This window comes from Neoarius graeffei, chromosome 1, assembly GCF_027579695.1.
Source record: "Neoarius graeffei isolate fNeoGra1 chromosome 1, fNeoGra1.pri, whole genome shotgun sequence".
Classification (NCBI taxonomy): domain Eukaryota; kingdom Metazoa; phylum Chordata; class Actinopteri; order Siluriformes; family Ariidae; genus Neoarius; species Neoarius graeffei.
The window spans coordinates 39,116,582-39,134,951 of NC_083569.1; positions in this window are offsets into that span (position 1 = coordinate 39,116,582).

Consider the following 18,370-nt stretch of genomic DNA (forward strand, 5'->3'; position numbering starts at 1 on the left):
CCATCACAGATGCTGGATTTTGAACTGTGCACTGATAACAAGCTGGATGGTCCCTCTCCTCTTTAGCCTGGAGGACGTGGTGTCCATGATTTCCAAAAAGAATATTTACTTTTGATTTGTCAGATCTCGGGACAGTTTTCCACTTCGCCTCAGTCCATCATAAAAGAGCTCGGGCCCAGAGAAGGTGGTGGTGTTTCTGGATATTGTTTATATCTGGTTTTAACTTGCATTTGTGGATGCAGTAATGAACTGTTTTCACAGACGTTGGTTTTCTGAAGTGTTCCTGAGCCCATACAGTGATTTCCACTCCAAGCACATGTCTGCTTTTAATGCAGTGTTGCCTGAGGGCCTGAAGATCACAGTCATCCAATGTCAGTTTTCAGCCTTGTCTCTTGCATACAGAGATTTCTCCGGATTCTCTGAATCTTTTAATGATATTATGTACCACAGATGATGTGATCCCCAAATTCTTTGCAATTTTATATTGAGGAACGTTATTCTTAAATTCTTGCACTGTTTGCCCACGCAGTCTTTCACAGAGCAGTGAACCCCTCCCCATCTTTACTTCTGAAAGACTCTGCCTCTCTGGGATGCTCTTTTTATACCCAATCATGTTACTGACCTGTTGCCAATTTACCAAATTAGTTTTTTTAAGCTTTACACAACTGTTTCAGTCTTTTGTTGCCCCGTCCCAACTTTTCTGAAATGTGTTGCTGACATCAAATTAAAAATGAGCATATATTTTTCAAAAAACAATACAATTTCTCAGTTTTAACATTTGATCTGATGTCTTTGTACTATTTTCAATGAAATACAGGGTTTCCATGATTTGTAAATGATCACATTCTGTTTTTATTTACAGTTTACACAGCGTCCCAACTTTTTTGGAATTGGGGTTGTAGTAATTTTTATGATTAAAGTGATTTATATAGGTAGCGGTCTGAGTAAATGACCTTGATGTCCATAATGTCACAGCAGGAAGTCTATTGGTCTCATTGCCATTTCCACTATACTAAAACACAGAGCTAACTGCGACTCTGATCCTCCATTTTGAGCTAATTTATCGCCATGCCACATAGATGTGTTTTTGGCGGGTGCAGCAACATGACATAAGGTGGATTTACGTTGCATTCATGGCCCAACAATGTTCAAACTGCAAAAATTTGGACACGTTTTGCGATAAATTCACGGATACATTGGGTGCCTCTGAAGTGGTCTCTCCTCTGCTCTGCACATTTTACTGAAGACTTGTACGAAACCTCTGATAAGCCCGTATTGAAAGAGGGTGTAGTCCCAACAATTAAAGAAAAATAAAACAAGAAAAGGAAAGTATTTCTTTTATTTTTTTAAAGTGAGTTCATTTGCGCCAGTCCTCCTGGAGCGTACCCGGGACAGAATGAGACAGGACATATCGCTCAGGCAGTGACCTCCCTGCGGTTGTTGCTAAAACCGGTGGCATCCCATTCCGTCCAGGGTTTTAGTAATTGCCTGAGCCCAGCAGTAATGGTGGAATACACAGTATGGAGAGAATGAGTAGAGCAGCCATCTTATTTCTAAACTGGATATTGCTGCCATGTCGCCCTTACGTGGAAGAAATGAATGAAAAGAGAACTGAACAAACAACTGAAAGTCAGATTGTTTCAAAACAATCGGCCACAAGGTCGGCCTTCAAGAAGCAAGAACACAGACGGGTAAGCTCCGCCTCTCGTTTGGATTTAAAAAAACAAAACAAAAACACGGCGGCATGGTGGTGTAGTGGTTAGCGCTGTCGCCTCACAGCAAGAAGGTCCGGGTTCGAGCCCCGTGGCCGGCGAGGGCCTTTCTGTGTGGAGTTTGCATGTTCTCCCCGTGTCCGCGTGGGTTTCCTCCGGGTGCTCCGGTTTCCGCCACAGTCCAAAGACATGCAGGTTAGGTTAACTGGTGACTCTAAATTGACCATAGGTGTGAATGTGAGTGTGAATGGTTGTCTGTGTCTATGCGTCAGCCCTGTGATGACCTGGCGACTTGTCCAGGGTGTACCCCGCCTTTCACCTGTAGTCAGCTGGGATAGGCTCCAGCTTGCCTGCGACCCTGTAGAAGGATAAAGTGGCTAGAGATAATGAGATGAGATGAGACAACAAAAACACGTTGTTTACCTGCATTTAGATTAATCCATGTAACTTGTATTGTATGTTTAAGTTAGCGGTATAAGATTATTTAATTTGCTTCAGAATGTGATTGTCTCAGTTCATCTGATTATTTAATGAGCCTTTTACATTTTATCAGTGAAAATGCATGCATGTACATATATGCTGCATAAGTTATAACACCCATCCTGTTTTAATGAGAGTCAACCCACAATCAGTGAAGTCAAATCAGTCTTAGTTGAGCAAGTCGGTAATGCTATTTCTTACTTTCACCATAAAATTTTATTTATATGACTTTGGTCTATAGCTATCAAAGGCCTCGGCCTTAAAACCGGTTACTGCAGTGACGTCACGGACTCAGGCATGGCTAACTCAGCGGGGCAGCTCGAATGCCAACTTTGTGGTCGATTTTAACTCTCAAATTTTTTTTTTATTCCCATTTATGCAGCATACAAGAGTCAAGGGTGGAGATACCATCCACTCAGAAATTTATTTAAAAATAAAGGTTATGTGTATCTGCTTTAAGATGAAAAAACAAATCTAGACTGTGCATAGGTATTCACCCCCAAAGTCAATACTTTGTAGAGCCACCTCTTGCTGCAATTACAGCTGCAAGTCTCTTGGGGTCTGTCTCTATTATGGCTCCAACTCCTTCAAGTTCGATGGGTTGCATTGGTGTACAGCAATCTTCAAGTTATGCCACAGATTCTCAATTGGATTGAGGTCTGGGCTTTGACTAGGCCATTCAAAGACTTTTAAATGTTTCCCTTTAATCCACTCCAGTGTAGCTTTAGCAGTATGTTTAGGGTCATTGTCCTGCTGGAATGTGAACCTTTGTCCCAGTCTCAAACCTCTGGCTGACTCAAACAGGTTTTCCTCCAGAACTGCCCTGTATTTAGTTCCATCCATCTTTCCTTCAGTCCTAACCAACTTTCCTGTCCCTGCAAATGAAAAACATCCCCACAGCATGATGCTGCCACCACCATGCTCCACTGTAGGAATGGTGTTCTCAGGGTGTTGGGTTTGCGCCACATATGGCATTTCCCATGATGGCCAAAAAGATCAATTGTAGTTTCATTTGACCAGAGAATCTTCTTCCATATGTTTGGGGAGTCTGCCACATGCTGTTGGGCAAACTCCAAAGATGTTTTCTTCAGCAAAGGCTTTTTTTCTGGCCACTCTTCCATAAAGCCCCACTCTCTGGAGTGTATGGCTTAAAGTGGTCCTATGGACAGATACTCCCATCTCCGCTGTGGATCTTTGCAGCTCCTTCAGTGTTATCTTTGGTATTTTTGTTGCATCTCTGATTAATGCCCTCCTTGCCTGGTCTGTGAGTTTTGGTGTGTGGCCTTCTCTTGTCAGGTTTGTAGTGGTGCCATATTCTTTCCATTTTGCTATAATGGATTTAATGGTGCTCTGTGGGATAGTTTTTATAACTCAATCCTGATCTATACTTCTCCATAACTTTTGTCTCTGACCTGTTTGGAGGCTCCTTGGTTTTCATGTTGCTTGCTTAGTAGTGTTGCAGAGTCAGGGTCCTTCCAGAACAGGTTGATTTATACAGGCATCATGTGACAGATCATGTGACCCTTTGATTGCACACAGGTGGATCTTAATCAACTAATTATGTGACTTATGAAGTGAATTAGTTGGACCAGCTCTTATTTAGGGGTTTCATATGAAAGGGGGTGAATATCTATGCACACTCCAGATTTCTGTTTCATTCATCTTAATTATTGTTTGTGTCGCAATAAAACAACAATTTGCACCTTTAAAGTGGTAGGCATGTTGTGTGAATCAAATGGTGCTAACACCCCAACAATCCATTTTAATTCCAGCTTGTAATGCAACAAGACAGGACAAACACCAAGGGGGATGAATACTTTTGCAAGGCACTGTTGATTAAATTTGTGATTAAATGTTTGTAATAGTACTATTGTGTAAACAACAGTATTATCAGTGGATTAAGTGGTGAAATATATAATAATAATAATAATAATAATAATAATAATAATAATGGTTCTGCATTTCTACCAGATTCTTTTCCAGTTATTTTAGAGAAATGTACTGTACTTTGATCAACCTGAAGTGAGCTAGCACATTTCTAATGTTCTTTACACGGAGTCTTTTCATCAGAAACCTCAGTGTCTTCCCACTCTCTGTAGATGAACCTCCCGATACTATTTTTCTTTTTACCAAGATATTCAATATCTGCACTTGTACTAGTTCCCCTCTCTCTTCTGTCCATGTGTGTGTTGCCTTTGGGGTAATCAGGGCAAGGGAAAAAAATATTATGTCCATTCACAATTATCCGCTTTGCAAATATTAAAGTGTCTGGCTACATAGCTGAGGTGCCTTTGATTGGTATCTTAACCTTTGACTACGCGATGAAGCAATCGACTCCCTGCGCCCATATTGGAGGGGCCAGAATTTAATTCTGAAATGATTCAGGATAATAAGGAAGATGGATAATGTATGCATGAGGGATATTACGTTTGGGCTAAATGCAGTCGGGGGGCCTATGCTGTTGGAGTTGAATAATCACAGCGAGTTATAATCGGGGTGATAGAAATACCGCACTGTCACAGTCAAGAGAGCAACTCTTAAATCATGCAGCGAGGAGAGGCAGCTAGGCCAAAGGCTCCTCTTCGATTCTACCTTTCATTAGCACACATTTGTCCCTTTGTTTCAACTACCACTCAGTGTCCCCTCCATGTGACCTGCCTTATCATTTTAGTTTCTCACAATTACAGAGGCCAGGGAGTGACATGTAGCAAAACTCACAAGTAAATGATATGTCAGTGTTACAGCTCAATGAAAAATGGACTTATCCTGAAAATCAACAGGCGACTGTAGAGCATGCTCAGGTCAAATTTACAATTGAATGTGTCTGGCAGGTACACTGGAGTCAGATACAAAAAAAAAAAGTTTTGGGTCATCCCTCATACAAGTTTACACTATGCCTATGCTAGTAATACACAATTTTTTAAATTGATTGAATGGATCAGGTGTGCAAACAAATTACACACACACACACCGGCCACTTTAATAGGAACATGTTCTTGATTCTGAGATCCCTATTCTTGGCTGGCAGGAGTGGAACCCAATGTGGTCTTCTGCTGTTGCATGCTGAGATGCTTTTCTGCTCACCACAGTTGTAAAGAGTTGCTCTGAGTTGTGATATCCTTCCTGGCAGCTCGAACCGATCTGGCTATTTTCCTCTGATCTCTCTTATCAACAAAGCATTTCCTCCCACAGAACTGTTGCTCACTCACTGTTTTTTGTTTTGCACCATTATGTGTAAACTCTAGAGACTGTTATGTGTAAAAACCCCAGGAGGTCAGCAGTTTCTGAAATACTCAAACCAGTCCATCTGGCTCATACCAACACCCATGCCACAGTGAAAGTTACAGAGATCACAATTGTTCCTATTCTGATGTCTGAAGTGGCGGCATGGTGGTGTTGTGGTTAGCACTGTCACCTCACAGCAAGAAGGTCCTGGGTTCGAGCCCAGTGGCCGACGGGGGCCTTTCTGTGTAGAGTTTGCATGTTCTCCCTGTGTCTGCATGAGTTTCCTCCGGATGCTCCGGTTTCCCCCACAGGTTAGTCTAATTGGTGGATCTAAATTGACTGTAGGTGTGAATGGTTGTTTGTCTCTATGTGTTAGTCCTGCGATGATTTGGCGACTTGTCCAGAGTGTACCCCACCTCTCACCCATAGTCAGCTGGGATAGGCTCCAGCTTGCTCGCGACCTTGCACAGGATAAGCGGTTGTGGATGATGTCTGAAGTGAACTCTTAATTCTTATTAACTGAAGCTGTTGATTTGTTTCTGCATGATTTTATGCATTGTGCTGCTGTCAAGGGATTGGCTGATTAGAAAATTGCATAAAACAGCAGATGTGTGGGTGTACCTAATAAAGTGACCAGTGAATGTCGTAATTTGAGTGTTTGATAATTGATTAAATGAATAGTTTGTTGTAACAGGCTTAATCTTTTGGACACTATGGTATATATTGAAACCCTGGCTTGCTGCCATTATCTGTAGTGTTGAGGTCTTATTGTAGATAAGAATGAGGATATACATATATACCGATGCAGTGTGTCATTTTGCATATGCCCATATGGTGCGCATTGCAAATGTCAAGTCACAAGTCACATGGGCCCGCACAGACAAATTGTATTTGAAACCCATGATAAGAAGACGTAACTAAATGGAACATATTAAAAAGAAGACAACAAAACAAAGCTTATCCAATAAATCATGCTAACGTTGTAACAAGTGATGAAGAAATGCAATTGGCAGTTTTTAATTAAACTTTAACATCATGCTCATACGTGGTTCTATGATGGTTCTATGAATTAGCATAATGAGTTCATATTTCTGTGATGATGAGAGGCTTCTCCTGGCGGGATGTGAACAACACTAATAAATCATGTTTGGATACAGTAATGTAGTTGTAGTATCTTCTATCTCTATTACTGTATAATTTTAAGCCTGTCAAAATCATTTCAAGACTTCCAACAGATCAAAAGATTAATATACTGATTTTTAAAAGCATAAGCTCACAATAATAATAATAATAAATTTATTTATTTATTTATTTATTTAAATGCTAATATGAATGTACCCTGAGTTTGAGGTCTACCCCTCACTGTTAGAAATAGGGTACAGTAGGAATCCATTTCTGTCCCCCAAGGTACAATCTACACAAATGTACCCCCTACAGCTCATTATTAGACCTCAAGGTACCTATGTGGACCTTTTTAGGGCCAAAAAGGTATATGTTCCCAAGCAGTATACAGTGGGGCAAAAAAGTATTTAGTCAGTCACCAATTGTGCAAGTTCTCCCACTTAAAAAGATGAGAGAGGCCTGTAATTTTCATCATAGGTACACTTCAACTATGAGAGACAAAATGAGAAAAAAAAATCCAGAAAATCACATTGTCTGTCTGATTTTTAAAGAATTTATTTGCAAATTATGGTGGAAAATAAGCATTTGGTCAATAACAAAAGTTCATCTCAATACTTTGTTATATACCCTTTGTTGGCAATGACAGAGGTCAAATGTTTTCTGTAAGTCTTCACAAGGTTTTCACACACTGTTTCTGGTATTTTGGCCCATTCCTCCATGCAGATCTCCTCTAGAGCAGTGATGTTTTGGGGCTGTTGCTGGGCATCACGGACTTTCAACTCCCTCCAAAGATTTTCTATGGGGTTGAGATCTGGAGACTGGCTAGGCCACTCCAGGACCTTGAAATGCTTCTTACGAAGCCACTCCTTCGTTGCCCAGGCGGTGTGTTTGGGATCATTGTCATGCTGAAAGACCCAGCCACGTTTCATCCTCAATGCCCTTGCTGACGGAAGGAGGTTTTCACTCAAAATCTCACGATACATGGCCCCATTCATTCTTTCCTTTACATGGATCAGTCGTCCTGGTCCCTTTGCCGAAAAACAGCCCCAAAGCATGATGTTTCCACCCCCATGTTTCACAGTAGGTATGGTGTTCTTTGGATGCAACTCAGCATTCTTTCTCCTCCAAACACGACAAGTTGAGTTTTTACCAAAAAGTTTCATCTGACCATATGACATTCTCCCAATCCTCTTCTGGATCATCCAAATGCTCTCTAGCAAACTTCAGACAGGCCTGGACATGTACTGGCTTAAGCAGGGGGACACGTCTGGCACTGCAGGATTTGAGTCCCTGGTGGCATAGTGTGTTACTGATGGTAGCCTTTGTTACTTTGGTCCCAGCTCTCTGCAGGTTATTCACTAGGTCCCCCCATTTGGTTCTGGGATTTTTGCTCACCGTTCGTGTGATCATTTTGACCCCATGGGGTGAGATCTTGCGTGGAGCCCCAGATTGAGGGAGATCAGTGGTCTTGTATGTCTTCCATTTTCTAATAATTGCTCCCACAGCTGATTTCTTCACACCAAGCTGCTTACCTATTGCAGATTCAATCTTCCCAGCCTGGTGCAGGTCTACAATTTTGTTTCTGGTGTCCTTTGACAGCTCTTTGGTCTTGGCCATAGTGGAGTTTGGAGTGTGACTGTTTGAGGTTGTGGACAGGTGTCTTTTATACTGATAACGAGTTCAAACAGGTGCCATTAATACAGGTAACGAGTGGAGGACAGAGGAGCCTCTTAAAGAAGAAGTTACAGGTCTGTACAGGTCTGTGAGAGCCAGAAATCTTGCTTGTTTGTAGGTGACAAATATTTATTTTACCAAGGAATTTACCAATTAATTCATTAAAAATCCTACAATGTGATTTCCTGGATTCTTTCCCCCCATTCTGTCTCTCATAGTTGAAGTGTACCTATGATGAAAATTACAGGCCTCTCTCATCTTTTTAAGTGGGAGAACTTGCACAATTGGTGGCTGACTAAATACTTTTTTGCCCCACTGTATAAAGGGTACAGATAAGTACCTTCGAGGGTACTGCTTCAGTGACGAGCTATTGTACCCCTAAAGATACAATAATGTACTTTATTTTCTGAGAGTGCTGGGTCTCAGATTTCCTGTATTAGTGAACAATTTGAATGTCTCTGGAGGCTACTTATGAGTGTTTTAGCACACTGTAACCCCTCCAAGTCCAGTGGAAAAGATATGCTCTGAGTCCTGCAGGGGGTGAAGCATATAAGTCAGGTTACACCCTACAGCCATTGAAGGGGACAGTTCAGCTCTAGGTTCAAGCTCCTGCACACATGGAAAGGCAGATTTGAGTAATGTGGGAGAGATTCATTATAATAGAAGCAACTGCAGTTGATAAAAGATGGAGTTAACTTTTCTTGAGTTAACTTGTTTTGAATGGATCAATTTAACCAAAGTAAGAAATGTAACCATTGATTTTAGCTCATCTGGTCTGGATGAGCTTATGTGATCACATGTCATCTGTCCATCATCTATCCGTTGTCCGTCCATCATCCGTTGTCATCATCCATCTGTCCACAATTTGCAAAAATCGCTACTCCTCCTACAGGATTGATCAGATTTCGATCAAACTCACATACAGTTTTCCCCAGGTGGGTATGCATACAAGTTGTCAAGATAGTGGTGCCACCTGTCATATTTATGATTTCATGGGCATCTTGGCCGTTATGAGCTACAGCCTTATTGAGGCTTTTTGTTTGTTTGTTTGTTTGTTTGTTTAAACACATGAATACATTTTGCAATGCATCTGGGAACATCACCAGTTACGTTACCTGGGGTTCATTGGGTGTTTTAGATCTTTCAACATCAGGCATCCTCACTCTGGTGACCCAGATGGGACTGATCAATTGCAGGTAGCACTACCTCTGCAGCACTACTCTACAATATCAGCATACTTCACCCTTTTCCTCTCACGGTTTCATCCATGCAATCCTCCCCAGGGATGGTAGGAATGCCTTAGTAAGCATACCTACTCCCCTCTTATAGTGCTGACAAAATTTACCTGAGAGGGAGATTCCCCAGTATGAATACCATGGAGTGATGGGTTAGGGCATAGTCTGCATCTGAGTAGCAAGTGGTCCTGCCACTTCACAACTCTGGGGTCCCAATTTGATGTCTACAAATATGTTTATGTGCATGGTACCTTGCAATAGCTTAGCACTACACCCAGTGTGTATTCCTACTTTGCACCCACTGCTCCTGGGTTAGGCTCCAGATCCAACATGACTCTGACCAGGATAAAGTGGTTATTGAAAGTGATTGAATTTATAAATGAGCTTGTTTATGACCAGTTTGAGGGCAAGGAGACCTTGAAGTCATGGAGGAGTAGAGTATGCTTTGGGCAACTGGCTGAAATAACTGAAATGGACAGCATACCGCTTTAGAAGAATGTGCATTCCTGGGGATACTGGAACCAAATACTTTTATGGTAGTGCAATATGAGGCTTGCAAGAAAACACTTTTATATTGGAAGACTTCTCTTTTTCCCATAGCCAACAAGGGCCGTAGGGGCACCACATGACATTTTAACAGTCCATCATTGGTGTGTCTAGAGCAGGGGTCATCAAACTATGGCCCGCGGGCCGACTCCGGCCTGCCACCCCCCTTTGACCAGCCCCCCAGCCCCTCTGCCCCCCACCACTTGAACCGGCCCGATGAGGCAATCCCCAAAAGTGGTCATGGCCTATTTTTTTAAATTGCTTTTTGGCAAATAATAACATGTCTGCATCTTGTATTTTGTTGATTTTATCAATTAAAATTGATATTTAGTTATAAAATGAACTATTCATATTTTCAGAATTTTCATCATATGCTCGCGATCAAGCAGTGACAGGCAGCGCATGCGCAGAGAACTGTCAGTGTTCAGGACAGCAAAATGGCTAGCGGTAAGTGAAAAGTTGACAGAGAGTGCAGAGTTTTTAAAGAACAGTGGACCACCGATTATTTTTTCGTTCAGTGTAAGGACCGTGCAGTTTGTCTTGTATGTAAAGAAAGTGTGTCGGTTTTCAAACAATATAATCTGCGTCGTCACTACGAAACCCGCCACAAAGACTATGCTAGTTTGCAAGGGCAAACAAGAGAAGACAGGATTCGGAGGATGAAATGCGGACTGGCTGCACAACAGAATGTATTCCTTCGCCAAACCCAGATCAACCAGGCTGCTGTCCGAGCTAGCTATAAGGTAGCTCACCTACTAGCTACCCATGGAAAGCCGTTTACTGATGGGGACTTTGTTAAAGTATGCATGCTTGCTGTGGCCGAGGAGGTGTGTCCCGACAAGAAGGATGCGCTCAACGTGGTGAGTCTCTCCGCACCTACTATGACCAGGCGAATCGAAGATCTGGGGGACAACGTGTATGACCAGCTGAATGAGAAAGCGTCAGAATTCGAGTTTTTTGCTTTGGCCATGGATGAGAGCAATGACGTGCAGGACACAGCACAACTGCTGTGATCTATTGCTCACATTATTATAATTTCACTGTTTTTTTAAAATGTATTTATTTTATAGGCCTATTTATTTGACCTTTATTAAGTGCTGCACACAATTATTATTAATATTATTAATATCAACAGGCCTACCTACAATTTATAATTTTCCACTCACCTTTGCCAGTGTCAATCACCTCAACTAGGCAGATGTTTCTTACCTTGACAGCTTTGATGTTATTTTTATTAGAAAATAAATAAATGGAATATCTGTGGTATTTCAAATTAAAACAAAGTGTGAAGACTCGATTAGTACTTTTGCAAACCACTAGTAAAGATAAACAAATATGTGCCAGGAATCAAGTGTTGATATAGTAGTGTGGATATAGTAGTGGGGATGGCTGTGCCAGGCTAGTAATCTTTACTACACAATGAGGCCTGCTGGTGGTCATATTTGTCTGGGTCATACAATTCTGTTATATAGCTGACCCGACCCCGGCCCCCCATCACAGTCAGGAATGACAATGTGGCCCCCAGAGAAAAAAAGTTTGGTGACCCCTGGTCTAGAGCATTTAAACTTGGTGGCACTCATCCCTCTCCAAGCTTGATGAATGGACAATTTAGAGTAGCCAGTTAGCATAACTGTATGTCTTTGGACTGTGAGGGAAACCAGAGCACTCCCATGCAGACACAGGGAGAACATATAAACTCCACACAGAAAGGCCCCTGTCAGCCACTGGGCTCAAACCCAGAACCTTCTTGCTTTGAGGCAACAGTGCTAACCACTACACCACCATGCTGCCTGTTGGAAGACTGGAGGGTGATTATACTACTTTGGGCTTTGTCCAGGGAGCACTATCTCCCACAAATACCTTCTTTTGATCCAGTTCCATCTGTTTCCATAACCATCCTGATGGCTCTTTACCCAGTGGCTGCTGTGATGCCCAAAATGTTATAGACCCTGCAAAGGGACTGGTTGACCAACCCTCTGCACTCTATTTGAGCGGACTTGTGCCTTCACCAACTGTTACTGCAGCATTACTCTATAATATCAGCATACTTCACCCTTTTTCTCTCATGGGTTTCCTCCATGCATGCCTCTCAAGGGATGGTAAGAATGCTTTAGTAAGCATATGCCTCCTCCTCTCTTATAATGGTGACAAAATTTGCCCTATTGGAAAATTCCCAAGGAAACTTTCTCCTGCTGATGCATTTGTAGGTAGAAAAAAAAATCTGAAGACTGCAGTCTTTTTGGGGATACATATTTGTGGGAAGGCTGCTAGCTGCATCATTAGCTTATGTAATGGGATGCCAGAAAGTACTGGTAGAGGGATTTCATGCTGGAAAGCTGAATGTCTTTTTGACAATGTAGGCTACATTGCTTAATGAATGTTATCAAACTACTAGTTCTTACTGGCATGCTTTATACCATTAATGAGTGGGTTCCTGTGGTTCCCTGTGATTGATGTACAGTATATAAGACATCAATGCGACATCATGAACAGCTGAGGCAGATGCCAGGGTCATTGGTAAGTATGCAGCATCTGTTATTGGATGACTTATTGCAGCCAGATATGAGCTGTCTTCCAAGTCTCTGGATCCAGTCATCAAGAATGGGTACATTAGGAGGAGGATCATAGACTAATAAACACAGGAAAGATGAAAAATGTGCCAGTAAGTTCTGTGCATATTCTACTGCTGGTTGGTAAAAGTGCCAGTCATGCTGGTTGTTGTCTCTCAAACTCTTAGTTTAGCCATTCCACCTCCCCATTAGACTGTAGATGGTATCCAGAGGAGAGACTTACATTAGTGTTCAATGCTTTCCATGAATGTCAGGTGAACTGGACACCTCTATGAGGCACAGTGGCTTTGGGTTATTCATACTGATGAAATCTCTCATTAAAAAGCACCTTGACTGTCTCTATGGCAATAGGGAGTTATAGAACAAAGTCTTAGGAAATCAGTTGGCAATAACCAGGAAGGCAGTGTGATGCTGGAATGCAGAACCAGTTATAAAATACACTATAACATGGGATTATAGTCAATATGCCACAATGCATATTTTGAGTAAGTTAGATTCTTTGAATTTAGTGTTATCAGCCCAATCATACTGTCACAACAGGGTATCAGCTTTTGCATTCTTTGTAGCAGGTCTGTAGTTGAGGTTAAATTTTGAAGAAGTGATAAAAAGAGCTGTTTGGCAGGAAATGAAAATGCTTCACAGTTTTTATATAATCCAGGTTAGTTAGTATGGACATTGTATACCTTCCAGTCCATCTTTTAGGGATGCCCAGTACTTTCTCATTGTCCACATCTTATTTTTATTCAGTTGGCTTTAATTTTGGAAGTAATATCCACAAGGATAGATTTTGCCTGGGTGACCATGAGGCAGAGAAAGCATGGCTTTTATACCATTTTGTGAGGCACCTTGACTACAAAAGGCAGTAAGAGATGAGGGAGTATTTGAATAGAAACCTTAGTAAACTGTTCATTTAGGGCCCGGAAAGCACTTATCACTGCATTGTCTCATATAGAAGTTTTGTTAGAGTGTTGGCAATCACACTGAATCTTTGTATTAATCTGCAGTAGAAGTTAAAGATGCTGAGAAATATTTGAAGCTCCTTAACAGTAGGAGCCAATTACTTGCCGGTTTCACTTTTCCTTCATCTATTTGGATGCTGTGTGCAAGGAATAAAACCAAGGGAAGATTTGGTGGTTGGTGGAACTGATATTCCTCCAGATATATAGTAATTTTTCATAAGGCATATCAGCAGACAATAGAGATATATATTTTATTATTATTATTTTATACGGGTGGCACGGTGGTGTAGTGGTTAGCGCTGTCGCCTCACAGCAAGAAGGTCCTGGGTTCGAGCCCCGGGGCCGGCGAGGGCCTTTCTGTGTGGAGTTTGCATGTTCTCCCCGTGTCCGCGTGGGTTTCCTCCGGGTGCTCCGGTTTCCCCCACAGTCCAAAGACATGCAGGTTAGGTTAACTGGTGACTCTAAATTGACCATAGGTGTGAATGTGAGTGTGAATGGTTGTCTGTGTCTATGTGTCAGCCCTGTGATGACCTGGCGACTTGTCCAGGGTGTACCCCGCCTTTCGCCCGTAGTCAGCTGGGATAGGCTCCAGCTTGCCTGCGACCCTGTAGAAGGATAAAGCGGCTAGAGATAATGAGATGAGATGAATGAGATTATTTTATACAGTGTCTTGAAAAGGTATTCATCCCCATTTGTGCTTGGCCTGTTTTGCCACATTACAAGCTAGAATTAAAATGGATTTTTGGGGCTTAGCACCATTTGATTTACACAACATGCCTACCGCTTTAAAGGTGCAAATTGTTGTTTTAGTGTGACACAAACAATAATTAAGATGAAAAAACAAAAATCTGAAGTGTGCATAGGTATTCACCCCCCAAAGTCAATACTTTGTAGAGCCACATTTTGCTGCAATTACAGTTGCAAGTCTCTTGGGGTATGTATCTATTAGCTTAGCACATCTACCCACTGGGGGTTTTGCCCATTTCTCAAGGCAAAACTGCTCCAACTCCTTCAAGTTAGATGGGTTGTGTTGGTGTGCAGCAATCTTCAAGTTATGCCACAGATTCTCAATTGGATTGAGGTCTGGGCTTTGACTAGGCCATTCCAAGACTTTTAAATGTTTCCCTTTAAACCACTCCAGTGTAGCTTTAACAGTATGTTTTGGGTCATTGTCCTGCTAGAACATGAACCTTCGTCCAAGTCTCAAACCTCTGGCCGACTCAAACAGGTTTTCCTCCAGAATTGCCCTGTATTTAGTGGCATCCATATTTCCTTCAATCCTGACCAGCTTTCCTGTCCCTGCAGATTGGAATGCTCCTTGGTTTTCATGTTGCTTACTTAGTAGTGCTATAGAGTCAGGGTCCTTCCAGAACAGGTTGATTTATACAGACATCATGTGACAGATCATGTGACCTTTTGATTGCACACAGGTGGATCTTAATCAACTAATTATGTGACTTATGAAGTGAATTGGTTGGAGCAGCTCTTATTTAGGGGTTTCATACGAAAGGGGGTGAATATCTATGCACACTCCAGATTTCTGTTTTTTCATCTTAATTATTGTTTGTGTCACAATAAAACAACAATTTTCACCTTTAAAGTTGTAGGCATGTTGTGTAAATCAAATAGTGCTAACCCTCCCAAAATCCATTTTAATACCAGCTTGTAATGCAACAAAACAGGACAAACACCAAGGGGAATGAATACTTTTGCAAGACACTGTATAATATCTCTCTAAAGACAAATCTTAAAGCTTGACATACCACTGTAACATTGACCAGACTATATGACACTCAGTATTTTTTATTAAGGAATGCTGTTTGACATTCATTCTCTCATCTCATCATCTCTAGCCGCTTTATCCTGTTCTACAGGGTCGCAGGCAAGCTGGAGCCTATCCCAGCTGACTACGGGCGAAAGGCGGGGTACACCCTGGACAAGTCGCCAGATCATCACAGGGTTGACACATAGGCACAGACAACCATTCACACTCACATTCACACCTACGGTCAATTTAGAGTCACCAGTTAACCTAACCTGCATGTCTTTGGACTGTGGCGGAAACCGGAGCACCCGGAGGAAACCCACGCGGACACGGGGAGAACATGCAAACTCCGCACAGAAAGGCCCTCATCAGCCATGGGGCTCGAACCCGGACCTTCTTGCTGTGAGGCGACAGCGCTAACCACTACACCACCGTGCCGTCCATTCATTCTCTCATACATTCAAATGTTATTATTAGACAGTATACCAGTTAAAAGTTTGGACACCCCTCATCATTCATAGGTTTTTCTGTATTTTAACCATTTTCTACATTGTAGAACAATACTGAAAACTATGAAATAACATGTGGAACATATATGGAATTATGTGGTAAACAAAAAAGTGTTAAAAAACAATGTGTGTGATATTATAGATTCTTCAAAGTAGCCAGCGTTTACCTTGCACACCTATTGGCATTACCTTAACCAGCTTCATGAGGTAGTCACCTGGAATGCATTTCAATTAACAGGTGTGCCTCATCAAAAGTTAATTAGTGCATTTTCTTGCCTTCTTAATGTGTCTGAGATCAAACAGCAAATAGTAAATAATAACAATACAGTAAATAGCCCTATTCCACAACTATAGTAATCCATATAATGTCAAGAACCGCTGAACTAAGTAAAGAGAAATGACATCCATCATTACTTTCTTAAGGTGTACCGTATGTACTGTTTAAGTCTAAAGCCTTTTCCTCTTTCTACTTGTCCTGTCACAGAAGGAACTAGCCATAATAGGTATCGATACTTTTCAGTAATGGAGCTCAGATCTATGTAATTGATGCTAGGATGGATACTACCATCTATTTTTCAAAAAACAAAGCTGTGCTTTGAGTTTTCTGGCCACAAAGTTACATGGTCATTGGGGAAGTAGTGTAGTTCACAGCTTTGCTGAGTTTGGTGAGGTCAGGTGGGATTTGAATTTCTTGGACTTCTTTTTCACATGGTAAAGATGTTTATCCTGTACTGATAGACTGGCACTAGGGGACTCCAAGCAGTCAATATCCCCTTACTTACTTCACAAACTAGAATAATTCAAGGTTGACCAAGAAAAAATAAGTAATTCTACAGATACAAATATAAAGACTTATTAATGGTGATGATGCTCTTCTGTAAGTTCTCAGGGGATGTCCATCCAGCAAACTAATGTTAAGGTGAGGTAAGCAAGGAAGAAGGATAATCTATAACTGCTGATCAAGACCTTGGTCGATGAAGTTTCCTGCAGTCTCTGCAAGCAAGCCAGACACTTTTTGACTCCCAGACTACATGTTTGTCCCTGGTAAAGTTGCTATTTTTCCATTAAAGTAATGATGTGCGCTTACTTGTAGTAGCTGTGAACTTTGGACACACTAAGTAGTACAACTGGAAGTACGTTTGTTACATACTGTGGCCATAATAAAGACAAGCACCCTCTTTCACTCAGTGTCAATTCTGCCCAGCTGAAAACTTGTACTGCATACCTCCACTTTCTGCCTTCAAGATGAGGACATAAGGAGGTATACCTGCAGAAAGTAGACAAAACCTGGCTCATTATCAAATCTCATTAATAGCTGCTGTAATCAACATTGCAGATAAGTTCTACTTGCAGTGTGTTGTGGATTTATTGGAGGGTGAAGGTCTTGCATGGGTTCATTCCATGTAAATTCCATCAACTCAGGAGTGAGTGGAGGGTTAGGGCATAATCTGCATTTGAGCTTGCTCCTTGTTTCAGTGATAACAGACAAGTAACAGTGGCATAGCAAGGTGTATTGTCACTTCACAACTCTAGGATTTCCAGTTTAATTCTGAAGATGCAGGAGTTTTACATGTTCTCCATATGTCTGCATAGGTTTCATCTGAGTGCTATGGTTTCCTTCCACCTCCTAAAAACATGCAGGAAGGTAGATTGACTAGTTTAAATTGGTGCTAGAAGTGAATATACTGTTTGTCTGTGCAAATATATTTGTGTGCATGGTGCATCGCCATGGCTTAGCACCACACCCAGTGTGTATTCCTCCTTCAGATCCAACATGACCCTGACCAGGATAAAGTGGTTATTGAAAGTGAATAAATATATGAAAGAATGACCAGCATGAGGGCAAGGAGATCTTGGAGTCATGGAGGAGTAGGGTATGCTTTGGGCAAATAACTAAAATAGCTGAAATGGACAGCATGCTGTTTCAGAAGAATGTGCATTCCTGGGGATACTGTAGCACTGGATGCTTGCAAGAAAACACTTTCATGCTGAAAGACTGGGGGGGGGGATTAGGGACTGGGCTTTGCACAGGGTTGGGGTAAGGGGCACAGCCTCTGTCAAGTCTTGGGTTGTAGTGAGGACAGTGCAGTTGAGCAAAAACTGCTGACTGAAGTTGTCACATCTCTGCTGGATCCACAAATTTTTCTTTATTCACAAAGCAGACTGTGAAGACAGTTGAAGATCGATGCAGAGGTTTATAGTGCCTAAAAGAAAGTAAAGCATTCTCCAAAGACATAGGCCAACAAATGTTTTAAGCAGCAGATGACAAATCGATGTCCAAACACAAACAGCATATAGTGTCTTGCAAAAGTATTCATCCCCCTTGGTGTTTGTCCTGTTTTGTCACATTACAAGCTGGAATTAAAATGGATTTTTGGAGGGTTAGCACCATTTGAGTCACACAACATTCCTACCACTTTAAATATGTAAATAAAACAACTTTTAAACATTGTTTTATTGTGACACAAACAATAATTAAGATGAAAAAACAGAAATCTGGAGTGTGCATAGGTTTTCACCCCCTTTCATATGAAACCCCTAAATAAGAGCTGGTCCAACCAATTCACTTCATC